Source organism: Mus musculus, chromosome 1, assembly GCF_000001635.26.
Source record: "Mus musculus strain C57BL/6J chromosome 1, GRCm38.p6 C57BL/6J".
In the NCBI taxonomy this organism is placed as follows: Eukaryota; Metazoa; Chordata; class Mammalia; order Rodentia; family Muridae; genus Mus; species Mus musculus.
The window spans coordinates 106,034,324-106,052,041 of record NC_000067.6 but is presented as its reverse complement, the minus strand read 5'-3'; positions in this window follow the sequence as shown (position 1 = coordinate 106,052,041).

Below are 17,718 nucleotides of genomic sequence, written 5' to 3'. Positions count from 1 at the left end.
CACACCCTGTAATACTAGCAGTGGGAGGCTAGGGCAAACGCACGCACCTTACTGTAGGAGTGTTATACCTTATCAAAAAACAAAAACAAAAACAAAAACAAAACCAGCATAGGAAAGAGGAGCTCCCTGCCCCCCCCCTTCAGCCCCCGTACAAGGGAAAAAGCATCAAGGCCTGTCAGGGAACGGTTTGGCACAGCAGCAGACCCACACATAGAGTGCAGGGGGTAGGTTATCCCCGGGAGGGAAAATTTTAGCATTTTAATATGTAACTGTATTAAAAATACTGTTTATGAGTATGCCATGTTTATATGTTACATTTAAAAATAAAAACAAAGCCATCTGTTTTTCCTTTGAGAAACGTTGCCTGCCTTTCCTATCTCTACAGGGAGCTAAGGGCTTTGCAGGTCCTTTTCTTGCCTCATGGAGGAAAAGGTACCTCACAGATCTACCGATCCCCATCACTCATCTCCTGAGGGGTGTGACCCTCAAAGTCCAACAGGAATGGGCACCATTTCTTTTCTATATATTTGTTTTTAACTATGCATGTGCATGTGGAGTCTGTGCCCATGTGCGCCGATGTCCACAGAGGCCAGAGGCACCGAATCCTCTGGAGCCGAGTTACAGGAAATTGTGAGCCTCCTGACTTGGGGATGAGAGTTGAACTCCAGGTCTCCAGAAGAACAGACCCACATGCCTTTCCAGACAGGTTCTCAGCGTGTAGCCCTGACTGGCCTAGAACTCCCAGTTTTAACTGTGCTTCCCTAGAGCTGAGACTAAAGGCATGAGCCACTACACCAGGCCACGCAGAACGTGCGCTCCTAAGCCATCTCTCTTACCCAAGTCTCTTGGTAAAAGAAAGCAAAAGTGGAGCTAGAGAGATGGCTCAGAGGTTAGGAACACTGACTGCTCTTCCAGAGGTCCTGAGTTCAATTCCCAGCAACCACATGGTGGCTCACAACCATCTGTAATGGGATCTGATGCCCTCTTCTGGTCTGTCTAAGAACAGTGAAGGTTTATTCACATATGTTATATATATATATATATATATATATATATATATATATATATATATATATATATATATATAGAGAGAGAGAGAGAGAGAGAGAGAGAGAGAGAGAAAGCAAAAGTAGGGTTCACTCAGTTGATAAAGTCCTTGTCAGGGAAGCAGAAGGTCCTGAGTTTTGATTCTCACTCAGCACACCTATAAAAACAAGTGCTAGAGACAGTAGGCTCTCTGAAGCTCCATGGCTGCCTAGTCCTGACATAGTGGTGAGATAATCTGCCTCAAATGAAATAAGGTGAGAGGCTAGAGAGGGGTTCAGCAGTTCAGAGCACTGTCTGCTCTTCCAGAAGACAAGGATTTGATTCCCAGCACCTTTATGGCAGCTCACACTATTCATCATATTCTGGCATCCATAGGCACTGCATGAATATGGTGCCCATACTGCACACAGGAAAAATACTCATACTCAAAACACATTGTTTTAATTAAAAAACAAATGGAGCCAAGACAAGACAGCCACGTGAGTAAAAGTGCTTGCTGCAAAAGTCTGGCAAATGATTCTCAGCCCCTGGCACTACTGTGGATGGAAAGATACAGGGAAAGTTGGCATCTGGCCTCCACGTGTGCATGTGGCACAAATATGCCTATTCTCACACATGTACATTCTACACACACACATCAATAATAAATTATTTTCTTTGTTTTTTTTAACATTGACCTCTGACCTTTACATAAGTGTGAACACACAGAGATACACACACACATGTGCACATAATACAACAATAATAAATTATTTTATTTTTTAATTTCATCATTGACCTCTGACCTTTACATATGTGTGCACACACACAGACACACACACACATGTGTGCACATATATGCAACAATAATAAATTATTTTGTTATTTTTTTATTTCATCATTGACCTCTGACCTTTACATATGTGTTCACACACACAGACACAGACACACACACACAAATGGGAGGAAGGTGCCTCATCTCATTCACACATGCAGTGTCATGGAAGGAAGGTTTACTGAGTGCTTACCAGGAACCTGGCATCTCATCTTTTGCAGAGCTTTCCTGGGTCCAAATCCCCCAGTTTTTGATGAAACCAAACCTGCAGCAAATGAAATCAGGCTCCTGGGCAGCTGCAGAAAGGGAGCTGAAGGCATCCAGAGGGAAAGGAGTTTTCCTGGCTTTGAGGAATTGCCTGATCCTCTTGGGCCCAAGACCTTCCAGATGAGGCACCAGGCACCCAGATGAAGGAGGCAGACCCAGGAGCAATGTGATGAGTGTGCTATGTCAGACACAGACATGGTTGTGTCTTTCCACAGTATCAGCTGTAATTTGTAAGTAGTCCAGATTTCCCTTGGTAGCCAGCAAATATAGGCTCCTTTATCCAATTTTAATTACTAATATCAACTCTCAGGTCATATAGAACACATCACACAGCAATTATATTTATATCTGTATGTATGCATGTTGGTTGCAGAAAGGATAAAGAAGGATTAAAGAGGCTCCAGCAGTTGACAGAGGACTTGCTGGAGGCAGAGTACTCATGGATGCATGGAAAGTAGTGACTTTCTGCTGTATCATCCTGGGCCTGCTGTTAAGTACACTCATAGATGGTCCTCACCTACTTCGGTATGATCATGGGTGCTGTGATGGATCGCGCTGATTGTCATTAGACTGGATTGGAATGAACTGAGAGCAGCCTGTGGGTAGGTCTGTGAGAGTATTTCCAGGCAACATCAACTGAGTGGGAAGAGACTCCTTCAGAGTGGGCAGCACCTCTGGTGGCAGCACAGGTGTCACTTGCCATCTTGCTGGCTGGCATGTCTGCCCTGTTGTGCCACTGCTGTTACCTTTGATGCCATTGGAAACCAGCTTATCCAGCCTCCCAGTGTGCACTGAGACCATCGGCGCTCTCGGAAGCTCATTATGTGGGAAAATTTATTCTTTTTTTTCCTTAATTTTTTATTATTTAAGTGCATTTTATACATCAAACATATTAATAATATTGAGTATTTTGAGGATCAAATAATACATAAAAAATTGTTCAACTTTTATATTCATATACTTTTATACCCTAAAAGTATCATTAATGAATATTTAATACTATCCATAACTGAGGATCCTATATCTAATGTTGAGTACTAAATTGTTTCAAAACATGCAAAATATGCTTTGGGAATTAAGCATAGTAAAAGAGCATAAAATATTAAAAATGAATCATTAAGAAATATATTCAAAAGCCCTTATATGATACCACCTGACATAGTGAGAAAGAATTTGAAACGCATTATATACCTGTGTACATCGCCTAACAATCAGTTTACTTAAAAAAGATTATCAGTGTTTCTAGGAGAGAAATTATTTTATCAGTAAGTATTTTTCAAAAATTTTAAAATAGCAAACACTCTTTGAAGTTAAACATAAAGAAAATGCCTATTTCAAGCACAGTGAGAAAAATTATCTCTCATTATGTTTGTAGCACATGATTTTAATATTTTCAACTGTTAATATTCAACAGACAGAATAATTATTTTAAGATATATTTTGCTGTTATGTCTCCCTTTTCATTTCTGATTTTATTAATTTGGATATTGTCTCTGTGCCCTCTGGTTAGTCTGGCTATGGGTTTATCTATCTTGTTGATTTTCTCAAAGAACCAGCTCCTGGTTTTGTTGATTCTTTGTATAGTTCTTTTTGTTTCTATTTGGTTGATTTCAACCCTGATTTTGATTATTTCCTGCCATCTACTCCTCTTGGGTGAATTCGTTTCTTTTTGTTCTAGAACTTTCAGGTGTGCTATCAAGCTATTGGTGTAAGCTCTCTTCAGTTTCTTTTTGGAGGCACTTAGAGCTTTGAGTTTTCCTCTTAGCACTGCTTTTATTGTGTCGCATAAGTTTTGGTATGGTGTGTCTTTATTTTCATTCAATTCTAAAAAGCCTTTAATTTCTTTCTTTCTTTCTTCCTTGACCAAGTTATCATTGAGTATAGCGTTGTTCGGCTTCCATGTATATGTGTGCTTTGTGTTGTTTTTGTTAGTATTTAAGACCAGCCTTAGTCCGTGGTGATCTGATAGGGTGCGTGGGATTATTTCAATCATCTTGTATCTGTTGAGGCCTTTTTTGTGACCAATTATATGGTCAATTTTGGAAAAGGTACCACGAGGTGCTGAGAAGATATATTCTTTTGCTTTAGGATGAAATGTTCTATAAATATATGTTAGATTCATTTGATTCATAACTTCTGTTATTTTCATTGTGTCTCTGTTTAGTTTCTGTTTCCATGATTAGTCCATTGATGAGAGTGGAGTGTTGAAGTCTCCCACTATTATTGTGTGTAGTGCAATGTGTGCTTTGAGCTTTACTAAAGTTTCTTTAATGAATGTGGATGCCCTTGCATTTGGAGCATAGATGTTCAGAATTGAGAGTTCATCTTGGTAGATTTTTCTTTTGACCAGTATGAAGTGTTCTTCCTTATCTTTTTTGATAGCTTTTAGTTGAAAGTTGATTTTATTTGATATTGGAATGGCTACTCCAGCTTGTTTCTTGGGACCATTTGCTTAGAAATTTGTTTTCCAACCTTTTACTCTGAGGTAGTGTCTGTCTTTGTCACTGAGGTGCCTTTCCTGTATGCAGCAGAATGCTGGATCCTACATATCCAATCTGTCAGTCTAAGTCTTTTTATCAGTTCACTGATGTTAAGAGATATTAAGGAAAAGTGATTGTTACTTCCTGTTATTTTTGTTGTTAGAGGAAGAATTATGTTTGTGTGGTTATCTTCTTTTGGGTTTGTTGAAAGATTACTTTCTTGCTTTTTTCTAGGATGTAGTTTCCCTTCTTGTGTTGGTGTTTTCCATTCATTATCTTTTGTAGGGCTGGATTTATGGAAAGATATTGTGTAATTTTGGTTTCCTCATGGAATATCTTGGTTTCTCCATCTCTGGTAACTGAGAGTTTTGCTGGGTATAGTAGCCTGGGATGGCATTTGTGTTCTCTTAGGGTCTGTATGACATCAGCACAGGATCTTCTACCCTTCATAGTCTCTAGTGAGAAGTCTGGTGTAATTCTGATAGGCCTGCCTTTATACATTACTTGACCTTTTCCCCTTACTGCTTTTAATATTCTTTCTTTGTTTAGTGCATTTGGTGTTTTAATTATTATGTGATGGGAGGAATTTCTTTTCTGGTACAGTCTATTTGGAGTTCTGCAGGCTTCTTGTATGTTCATGGCCATCTCTTTCTTTAGGTTGGGGAAGTTTTTTTCTAGAATTTTGTTGAAGCTATTTACTGGCCCTTTAAGTTTGGAATCTTCCCTCTCTTCTATACCTATTATCCTTAGGTTTGGCCTTCTCACTGTGTCCTGGATTTCCTGGATTTTTTTGGGTTAGGAGTTTCTTGCTTTTTGCATTTTGACTGTTATGTCCATGTTTTCTATGGTATCTTCTATACCTGAGAGTCTCTCTTCTATCTCTTGTATTCTGTTGATGATACTTACATCTATGGTCTCTTTCCTAGGTTTTTCTAACTCCAGGGTTGTCTCCCTTTGTGATTTCTTTATTGTTTCTATTGGATGGTTTTGTTCATTTCCTTCACCAGTTTGATTGTGTTTTCCTGTAATTCTTTAAGGGACTTTTGTGTTTCCTCTTTAAGGGCTTCTAGCTGTTTACTTGTGTCCTTCTGTATTTCTTTAAGGTAGTTATTTATGCCCTTCTTAAAGTCCTCTATCACCATCATGAGAAGTGATTTTGATCCGAATCTTGCTTTTCTGGTGTGATGGTGTATCCAGGACTTGCTATGGTGGGAGAATTGGGTTCTGATGTTGCCAAGTAATCTTGGTTTCTGTTGCTTATGTTCTTATGCTTGCCTCCTGCCACCTGATTATCTCTAGTGCTACCTGCTCTTGCTATATCTGACTGGAGCCTGTCCTTTCTGTGATCTTGGTTGTGTCAGAACTCCTCAGTGTTCAGCTGTCTCTGTGATCCTGTGATCTGGGATCCTGTGGTCCTGAAATACTGGGTGTGTCAGAGCTCCTAGGAGTCAAGCTACCTCTGGGACCCTGAGATCCTGGTGTGACCAAGCTCCTGTGATCCTGTGATCCTGAGCATGTTAGAGAGCCTGGGAGTGGAGCTTCTTCTGGGTGTTGTGGAACTGGCTGTGAAGTTAGTGCCCAAGGTCTGCTCAGGGCACCTATGATCCTATGATCCTGGGCATGTTAGAGCGCCTGGGAGTGGAGCTTACTCTGGGTGTTAGTAACTGGCTACGGAGTTCTGCTCAGGGCACCTTCCCAGACCAGAAGGAAGCAGGGAAATTTATTCTTAAACTCACTATCCTCCCAACTGTGTTCCACCATACTTGCAAGCCTCTTTCTGACAGCGAAGTTCCTTTGTGATTCATTCCTGTTATTGTGGTTTTCATAGTTCATTCATTTCCATTGTCAAGTAATAATCCACTATTCAGAATATCAGTTTCACCTCCAAATGGAAATTCAAATTGTTTCTGCTTTCTGCCAGCACAGATAAAGCTATGGTGGACATTCCTTGTACAGACAGATTTTATGCCCATTGCATAAACTCGGTGACCAATACTATCATCCTTGCACTGACTTGCATGTCATTTGTATGGCCTTCCTTGATGACCTGTTCAGATCTTTTGCACATTTCTACTTTGGTTTATTCTTCCTTCCCTTTTCTTCATTTCTTCCCTCTGTATCTTGTCTTCCTCTTTGCCCCTCTCCTTCTTTTCTTTTTTTTTCTTCTTTCTTTTGTGTGTGTGTGTGGGGGGGGGGCATTTACCAAGGTTGACTTCAAACATTGAGCTCCTGCCTCTGCCTCCTGAATGCTGGGTCATATGTGTGTACCAACATGCTTAGGAATTGTATATTTTTTAATCACTAAGTTTTGAAGGCACCTTATATATTCTATACATAAGTCCTTTATGAACGCATGATGTGTCAATTTTTCTCTCATGCTAACAACCTAAGGAGTTTTGTGATCAAGCCTAATTACTTTTTCATTATTCTGTGAATGTGCTATAAAATATATCATGGCAACCCTAAGTCACAAAGGCTTTCCTCTGTGCAGTTCCAAGGTCTTGCTCCTCCTTTCTGATCTTGAAGCCACCGTGAGTTGATTTTTTTTTTTTTTGTCACATCGCACAGTAGTGATGCTTGTCTTTCTTATGACCATTTCTCCTTTACAGAAAAGAGTGAAGACATCAAATATTTGCCCAAAGGTCATAGGGTCCACATCTACACTCAGGCTCACAGGTCTCGGAGGTTTGCAGGAATTTGCTTCAGTTCTTTGTTTCATTTTTGTTTTTGTTTTGTTTTGTTTTGTTTTGAGAAGGTCTCACTATGTGGTAGAATTTGTTATTAAGCTCACTATCCTCCCACGTGTGTGTACCAGCACACTTGGGTAAATGCGTGGTTTTGACTGAATGATTGTCAAATATTATGAATCTTGTGAACCATATATTCAGGCTGCCCTGGGATTTATCTTCCCAGCAGATAATGAAAATGTATTAGCTCATGTTATGTCCCATTGATAAAAATGGCTTAGTTCTTTTATTTATCAGTTATCTTGTACAGTGTTTTTTTTTTTTTTAAGATTTATTTATTTAGTATATGTTAGTACACTGTAGTTATCCTAAGATACTCCAGAAGAGGGCATCAGATTTCGTTATGGATGGTTGTGAGCCACTATGTGCTTGCTGGGATTTGAACTCGGGACCTTCAGAAGAACAAGAGCAGTCAGCGCTCTTAACCACTGAGCCATCTCGCCAGCCCAGTGTGTTTTGATCATATTCACACATGCCTTTTTCCTCCATCAAGACCATCAAATATTCTGGGATATGTGGCCTTCCATTGGACTACATCTTTATTTTACTTAATTTTATTCTGTCATCTATCTATCTATCTATCTATCTATCTATCTATCTATCTATCTATCTATCATCTATGTATATATCAATCATCTATCTATTACCTATTTATTTCAAGACAGGGTTTCACTATGTAGACCGGGCTGTGTCAGACTTACAAAGATTTGCCTGCTTCTGCCTCACCAGTGCTAGGATTACAAGTGTGAGCCACCATACCACACACAATTTCCAAATCTTTTCACTAAAGAGTAACTACCATTTTTCTCTGGGCTCAACTCAAAGTTCCACTTTGTAGTAGGTGGAAAGAGTGATCTTGGAGGCAGCTGCAGTTTAGAACAAGCTGGGCATAAAGGTTTATTTTCAGTGGGTCAAAGAAACCTTCTTGCATGTTTTCTAACATAGTCACACAGTACTTGTACCATGCTTGAGCTCTGTGGAAAATATGACTATTCTAAAGGATTGTGTCATGAAACCACTTGCCAAAAGCTGGGTGGAGTCATAGGAAGGGCCCTCTTCGGGCTGACCCTCCTTCCCACTGCCGTGGAATGATTTTCTATCCACAGATGAGAGTCTCAGACTATCCCACCAAGGTCTGCCAAGATCTGTCTGGGCCTTCCAGAAAAGAAGCATTGCTGTGTGCACAGCACTGGCAAGCCCTGCAGCCCTTCATGAAGCCAGTGTTCAATGGCTTGCACAGTTGGTCTTTTAAGACTAAACCAGTCTGCCAGTCCAGTAAAGTATACCAATAATAAGGTAGAAGGAAACATGAGGGGGAAGTTCTCAGGGACTCCTTCCTGTACACTGGGAGACACTAAAGGTAAGCATTGGCTACTGCCCTGACAGTGCCTGGCTGCCCCTATAGGGAGGAAGCCCCGAGCTTCCATGTCTTTTGCCAAGTGAGCTTTGGCAGCTCTGGGCCAAGGACTTGGCAACCTTCGAGGAATCTCACTTGGCAAGCTGCTGCATGCATAAGGTAGCCCTGGGGGAGGCAGCTCATATTTCCTGTGATAAGAATTAAAATAGAGAGAGAGAAAAAAATCCTTGGCTGCTTTCTGTGCTATGGTGTTCCTACATTTATGTTTCATTACAATTTAAAAAGAAAAAAAAAGCATAAAAACCAGGCCACAGGCTGGGGGAAAATATGCACAAAATATGTATCTTATAAAGACTGGTACTCAAAATAATACAAGAACTCACCAGTAAGAAAATAACTCGCAGGCTCATGAGTGGGAAAAGACTTGCTGAGCTCCTTACCAAGCTTTAGTACTGGAACATACAAGGAAGGAGAAGGCAGCTCCCACAAATTATCCGCTGGCATGTGCACCCCCTCCCACAATAAATGTAATAAAAAATTTTTTTAAAAATGAGAAAGAACACCTAATCAAAACTCAATTAAAAAAGTCGGCAGAAAGATAAGTTCACCTCACCAAAGATGGTAAATTAGTATACGAAAAGATGTGTAACTTTGTGTACCCCTGGGGAAAGCAAAAACTCAGACAGCCATGGAATGCAATCACAAACCTGCTAGAGTGGTTCCGATCCACACTGACATCATCTACTGCTACCAAGGATGCAGAGCCACAGGAACTCTCAGACAGTGCCATTGTGCACACAGAATGGCACGGGTGCTTTGGGAGGTGATTTATAGACTTACAGGATCCAGCAGTGGAAAGCCTGGCCTGCCTGTGATGGCTCCACTTCCACTTCCTTCAGGGTGCAAGTGCTACAAAAGCAGTAGGAGCTGCGCTGAGTTTCTAACTGAGCACGCTAACGTGCAGTCTGGCAGTCTCCGGTCATGCTGCAGCAGCACTCTAAGGCTCTTAGTCAGCCACCCAGTCACCAGTAAACGCTTGATTCTCCGAAGTGTACACCATGGTAAAGCTGTGGCGTTTGGTAGGCTTTTGATGTTTTACCATGATATCACCTTATGGGAAGTGGAGGGACATCTGTGCATATGGTGTTCTAGAAAGGCAAGACTATGTAGTCAATAAAAAGTGAGCAGGTAAAGCACACACAGACAATTTTTCTATTAGAAATTATCATAGAGTATTCCATGATTCGGTGATAGCAGTACTCATATACATTTATCAATGCCACAGAACTTTATGAGTGAACACTAATCATATAGACTTCAATAAGGAAAGTATCATCATTGCTTTATCAGTTTTAAGAAAAGATTATCCTATGGTTTCATCCACTCCTCAGAATTACACTATCAGTTCCATGTTTAGCGACTTGCTTGCTGCTCTTCACCCTCCTGGCAGCAGCAGACCAGTTCCATCTACTCCACTTTCCATAGCACCATAATTTGAATTAGCAAAGTTCAAATGAACTTGGTTGGACATAGGTTGAGTTTAGTGGGATGCCTGGTGTGCACACATGGTTTGTCTATACACAGATAATCCTGAAGGGCCAGGGCTACTCTCCAACCCATGGCTTGTTTACTGATGTAATTGACAGAGGTGTATATCACTAACTAGTCAGCAAGGTCTGGGTCTCCTGAGATGAGTATCTTTCACACAGAGGTTATGGACAGTATCCTGGAAGCTTGGACAGGAAGTAGATCTTGGGAGGGCGAAGCTTCTAGAAGTGGAGGCAGCGGGACCCTGGAAGCCCTTGGTGGCTGCAGGGAAGTGATGGACTCAGCAGCAATGAGGCTGAACAAGCCCCCTTTGCAAAGGCATTCTGGGAGGTAAAGGAAGAAGGAAGGCATTTGTTGAGAGAGTAATGGGTTGGGAAGATGGAAGGTCTGAGAGAGGCCAATGACTTCAATATAAACTGCATGGAAGCCACCGTTCTCTACCTTAACCTTAGACCCAGCTCCCCACATCACTAAAGAGGAAAACCGAAAAAAAAAAAAAAAAACAAACAAACAACATTCTTAAAGTATGCCATGTGATTGGTCACACCAGTGGACCCTGGGTAAAAGGGTGGGTGGGGTATCACTCTTGCTTGCTGCCTCTGGACAGTTGCCTCTGCACAGTAGTTCCAGGGCTGGCACCTTTACTCTAGTGTCACCTCCCCAACTTCACCAAAAACAAGAGGTCATCGGGTCATTTTCTTCCCCCTGCACTGACACCATCGGCACCCCACCGCCATGTGCACACAGTAGCTTACAGGCTTCCTCCAGCTCTGCCTAGTGCCTTTCTCAGTGTTCTGCCTTTGCTCTGGTGACTTCCCGGAACATCTTATGCCCACTGTGCATAGTGGTGCTATTTCATTCTTGAACTATGTATGTATGTATGTATGTATGTATGTATGTATGTATGTATGAATGTATGAATGTATGTATACATGTATTTGTCTTCAGGGCACAGTTTCACACTCTCCAGTGTCTAAATTCTTATTCTTAGTATTCTTGTTGACCCTGCCTTCTGGAAATGTTCTTCCAGTAGGAATCTCTCTTACGTGTGTGTGTGTGTGTGTGTGTGTGTGTGTGTGTGTGTGAGAGAGAGAGAGAGAGAGAGAGAGAGAGAGAGAGAGAGAGAGAGAGAGAGCAGGAGCATTGTGAGAGTTGTATTGCAGAAGACCCAAGCATTACACTTTGAGAAAGAGCCCTAACAGGTGCTACTCAAGTGCCACAAACTCAGCAGAACAAAGGAAGCCATTTCTTTCAAAGTTGCGAGGCCTCCTGCCAGTCTACTCTAGGGTTGGACCCAAAGCCTGTCCTTGGGCGAGGATCCAGCCTTGTCCTTGAAGCTTCTCAGAGTCCTCTTACAACACTTCGCAGGCATCTTGAAATTCAGCATTGATTAGTCCATTCTTGGTCATCTTCTGAAACTCTTCAGTAGGGCAACCTCCCTTCCTCCCCGATCCAATTAAAGCATGCCCCTTGTGAACCTTTCCCAGTTTAGGGCTTAGTTTCTGGTTCTGGAGAACCTGGGCCATTTGCTGTAGTGCTGGCTGTGCCCATCACGAAGGCTCCCTACCAGTGTTTGCTCCTGCTCCAGAACACCAGGTACAGACTCCTGCTAGGGATACAACACCAGGGTGTAAAGACAATGGGAAACACGCCTTCATTTCACTGAAGAAAATTAGCAGTGTATGCGCAGCTCAGCAAGCTTTCGTTGTAAAGAACAAGCAATACCTGCTTTAGCTTAAAGAGCCATAGGGTGCTTGGGAGGATAACTCAGCTTTACTGACAGAGGTGGAAAGCAGACAGCTTCATTGTAGACACTGAAATATTAATAACATGCAATCGAAATCTTTTTTGTAGACAGGTTCTCAGTGTGTAGCCTAGTCTGGCTGTAAACTCAATCTGCCTGCATCAGTATTTCGTTTTCACCTATTTAAAGAGCTTGAAAAAACGTTAGCTTTCTGATGTTGGAGTTTGTTGTTACAAACCACAAGAAATCCCTCGCCCTTAGCATAGGACTCACACTGTCAGCACTAATCTTGTAGCTATCAACTGTATTCCCAGATGAGAACCACACTAGAGCCAAACCTAGAAACTGTGATGGAAAAGATGGTCTTGCACAGTTTGCACAATCTGTCCTGCCATCTACTGGCTCTCCTTCCTAACACCAGGCTTTCCCGAGTTCTTCCCTCCTCAAAGCCCCTCTCTCTGCATCTGTCCATTCTCACAGCCATGTGCATCATTCCAAAGCAGTGCAGTCACTGAGCCAAAAATAAGCCCAGGAGTAAAACTACAACTGCAACAAATCGCTGAATGGAGGAGTCAAGCTCCATGCCTCACGGCTGGAGCCGTGGCTCACTTCCCACCGAGCACTATGATCAGCCATGTAGCATTCACTGGAGATGAGTAGGGAGTGGTTCAGGAGCATCGTGCTGATTGAGCATGCAGGAGGTTTATTCCCAGCATTAGAGGAGGGGAGGAAAGCCAAGTGTGGCGGGACACACGAGCGTGAGGCCGAGACCCTGTCTAACATAACGGAAGGCCCAGGAAGGACAGACTGTACCAGACAGTGGTGCTTAATATAGAGAAGATCTGTCTATGCTTCAGTAATTAGTCTATAACATGGACACAGATTATAGACTCTAGCACAAGCTGACTCTGTCTCTGTATTCAGGGCACAGTTAAGCTCCATACAATAAACAGTATCTAACTCCAACTAGCAAGAACAAGGAAGGCCTAAGGGAGGATGCTTGAATCTTTCTCAGAAGGGGAAGTAAAATAGATATCAGAGGTGGATGGAGGCAGGGATTTGGGTGGGACAGGGGATGGGAAAGGGAGCACGGTGTGCATGTGTGTGTGACTGGAAATTAGCCGTGGGCAGGGGGACATCTCTAGGATGTGCCAGAGACCTGGGACAGAGTGGTGACTCAGGAATTCTATGGGGGTTCTCTAGCTGAGGCTCCTAGCAGTGGGAGATACAGAGCTTTAAGTGGCCATCTCCTGTAGCCAGGCAGGAACCCCAGTGGAGGGATAAAGACAGCAACCCACCCACAAAAGCTCTGATCCAAAATGTGCCCTGCCTACAGGACGCGCAGGGACAAAGATGGAGCAGAGACAGGGGGAACTGCCAACCAATGACTGGCTCTGTTAATGATACTCTGTTATGCTTTGTAGATAGGAACCTAGCATAAGCATCCTCTGAGAGATTCCACCCAGCAGCCCATGGAAACAGATGTAGAGTCCTGCGGCCAAACATTAGATGGAGCTCGGGAAGTCTTGGGGAAGAGTTGGGGGAAAAACTGAGGGACATGAAGAGGACAGGGACTCCACAGGAAGACCAACAGAGTCAACTAACCTGGACCCTTGGGGGCTCCCAGAGACTGAGCGAGCATGGGCTGGACCTAGCACCACACGCTACGCACAGATATACGAGGCAGATGTGCAGCTTAGTCTTCAGGCAGGGTCCCCAACAACTGGAGCAGGCGCTGTCCCTGACTCTGTTGCCTGACTGTGGATCCGGTTGCGCTAACTGGGCCACTTGTCTAGCCTCAGTGGGAGAGGGTGCATGGAGTCCTGCAGTACAGTGACTTGCTGTGCCAGGGGAGGGGAGTAGGGATAGAGAAGAGATATGGGTTCCCCCTTCTCAGAGGAGAAAGGGTGGGAGGAGCTGTGTGAGGGGGTACTAAGAGGAGAGGGGGCTGTTATTGGGATGTAAAGTGAATAATAAAAAATATTTTGTACCTTCAAAAACTGAGCACTAAATAACTGTAGTTATAATAGTAGGTCACCGAGTGGCACTCAGAGGAGCTGTTGCATCCCCATTTTTTGGGCTTCAGATTGTTGGATTGTTTGTTCTTCCCACTATCCCACTTTTAAATATTTTGCTTCTTCGAAGCAGGGTCTTGCTATGTGGCCCTGGCTGGCCCGGGACCCACTATGCAGACCAGGCTGGTTTGGAACCTATTCCTCCTGTCCCTGCCCCTGAGTGCTGGGATGGCGCCTTACTCTGATAACTTAAGTCTTGGGATATTCATGCAATGCTTAAGAGACACAGGATGATCACCACCTCTGTAAAGTTAAGCAGTCTTCTGTCAGAGTAGTTCTGTGCACACTTAAAACCTGCACTGTGGGTGAGCCTTTCCTTTGTAGCAATTTAAGATGAACACTTGAAGCATGGCTGTCGAATTTTCTTATTTGTAGATGTTTCCCCATCCTATGTCACACGCCCGGTCCTTCAACACAAGAGACCAGCTGGACCTCACGTTGACTAGAACACGATCTGTGCCCGTGCGGTATGTCTGCCTACCGCCAGGCCTGGAGGACGCTTTCTACAGACTGTTGCCACCTAGTTTTGGTTCAGCACCGCAGTGGGGGCAGGCAGCGAGTGGTGTGCGGAGGGCAGCACTGATTTCAAGCAGGGGACTGGTCTTCATCGCTGATGTGTTTGTGGCACTTGCTGTCCCTGGCCCTCAGATTCCCAAGTCTTACAAAGGAAAATCCCAGTCCTCCGGGCTCCGGACTCAGTACTGTCGAGGGAGGCAGCACTGTCAGCCACACCTCCACACAAGCACACACGAGATGGCCAGACGCCTGCACTCATCCGCTTGCTTGCAGTGCTTCCATGTCCCACCAGGTGGCAGTGCTTTCCAATAAGATTTATTTATTTATTTATTTATTTATTTATTCCTGGTGAGAAGTGCTCAGTGGCTCAAAACTGGAGCTCCAAGAGGAAAAAGGGAAGCACCCTACCCCACCCCACTTCAACCTCCCATCTCTCTACAGCCCTACCCCACCTCACCTTACAAGGCACCCTGCAAACACTGAAACCGGATTTGGGGGCAAAGAGTTTCTGGTGACAGAGGCAGTAGTTGTGCTTGTGACTTTGAAGGCTCTTTGAACCCAGGTGTGGTTGGTACACAGCATTCACAGAAGAGTTCGACGCACATGGTGGCTTCAACGCACCCCCGCCCACCACCCTCTGATTCTCTTTTTTTTCAATAGGGTGGCATTTGGAAATTATACACATTTCTTTCTGAGATAAGGTTAAACAAACAAACAAACAAAACCCCAAAACATCAATAGGCGCAGTAGATATGGTTTATATACAACAACAACAACAAAAAGTACTGATATTCTAGGAATCCAAGCTATAAGCAAGTAATGGGGGTAGCCCAGAAAGGACCGGCTGCTCTCTCTGCTCAAACTCCTATTTCAAGTCAATGATGCAGCTGTTCACACACTCAGGGTTTCCCTGGCCACACCTGGGGCTCCTCTCTGGGACCCCACACTGCCCTGAAGAGATGAGCTGTAGGCCATTTTATCCTCATCACCAGCGTATCAAAACACTGCTCTGAAAATGAACGGCTGTGTGTTGTGTGTGCACATGCGCTTGCATTGACTTGAGTGGAAATTACAAAGAGAGCATGGGGTTGGATTGTTGTCACAGATTGCCTCTGTGTGGCTTCATTGCCTCAACTTTAGAACGTTTCCATCGGTACACAGAACTGAATAAAGATGTCTCTTAAGCACGATTGAATGTAGCCCGCAAGTAACAGCTGCTATTAAAACTTGACACCTTTTCAGAAAAAAAGTAGATTTTTAGTACTTACATAGAACATTAAAAATTTGAACTCACCTCCTAAATGGACTTATTTTATGGGGTAACAATGGAGCAACTGAGATGCACCCCTTGGCTATGGACAAACTGTCCATACTTCCCATCCCCTGGGGGGTTTCCTAGCCTCCCGTGTATAGAAACAGAATCACTACCGAGTCCCTCTCAGTGTTACTACAAAGGGCCTGTCATTCTTCACTGAATCCTTCTAAACCCTGCTTACAAGAACAAAATCTCACCGCACACCTCCCTTCTTGTCTCGTCTCTTCTTTCAACTGGCTTGCCTCTGTCGGTTTTTAGTCTAGACAGATAGACCTTAGCTACAGGCAGCAACCGAATCCAGGCCCTCTCACCAGACCCTCAACTTCCAGGCTCGCTTTCCACAACCTTTAAAGTTTTCTCAGACACCAAAGTTTCAAACCTGGTAACTCCCAACTTTCCAATCTCCCCCATTCTTACCCCAATTTACTGTTTGCACATCCACCCTTTTAAAACACACCTTTTACCGCTAATCTCCATCCCCTTCCTTCCTGACCGTATACCACAGCCACATCTGTCCAATTTCCTGCCACAGGCTTCCCGTTCCCCATGCAGCCATCACGAACCTACACTGTGAGACTGGTCTCAACTCACCTCTCCCACGGGCCTCCAAACCCCTCTGGAGTCACATCCTGTTCTTCCTCGACAGCATCTTGGGAGAGTGTCAGGAGAGCATTCCAGGGGCCCCAGGGCCCTGCAGGAATGTGTGTCTCCTTTGGAAAGACGTATGTTAGGTTCTAGAAAGCTGAACCATCTGGCTTCTTACAAGGATGACACACGCCTAGGCACATGCCCTAACAACATGTTCTACACACAAACCACAACAGCACACAATGTTTCTGGCATTCCAGACTCTTAAGTTGAAAAGGAGAAGCAAGCCTCCCGGATGTCCACTGACTGAACAATCGATCCGTTTATTGATACTCATCCTTATGAGACTACTCCAGGGTATTAAAGTGTTAGCAATGCAGCGTCAGGATCACAAACCAGACGAGCTGACACAGCCCCAGAGGGTGTGAAGTGAGTCCCTCTCACACCAACCCAGAGAGCACAGTGAAGGGGGGCCAATGAGAGCTGAGGAGTGTTGGGCTGCGTGTGAGCACTGGTAAAGGCTAAGTTCACCGCTTCTGTGATGTGCACACTGACAGGCTAAAGGGGAAAGCTGGTGCCTGTGGTGGTCTCCGAGATGAATGTCCTGGCCCCTCCCCTGCCAGGTACCGTACCTAGTCCCTATTGGTGACAGGGTGACAGTTTGGGGAGGCTGAGGAGGTAGAAGTGTGTCACTGGAGTCAGGTTATGAGAGTTCAAAGCCTCCTGACATTCCTCTGCTTTGGGCTCGCAGTTCATAACACTAGGCCTCAGACCCTGCTCCAGCCTCCATGCCTGAACGATCCCATTGTGGATCCTAAGGATCCACAACTCCAAACAAACTTTTCTCCCATCAGTTGCCTTGGGCGCGGTGTTTATCACAGCAGTAAAACAGTAACTAACACAGTGTCCGATGAACCAGCACACACTCGAATAGTGGTCAGGGATAGTCTGACAGCTCGGCTCTGCCCTTCACCAAGCCACCACCCACGCCAGGGGTGGAGGCACTTTGGAAAGACTCGGACAGCATGGCAGGCACAGTGGCCTCCAACACTTTAGGAGCGATTGACAGCTTAAAGGCTCTGGCTTGGGACTGGGTTATAGAAGAAGGAACAGACAGTAAAAACATGGTACTGAGCCATGGTGACGATGTGCCTCTCAGCCAACAGGAGTCAACAAGGTGAGTAACTCAGGTCCTTTGTGCTGCTAGTATGGGGGAACTT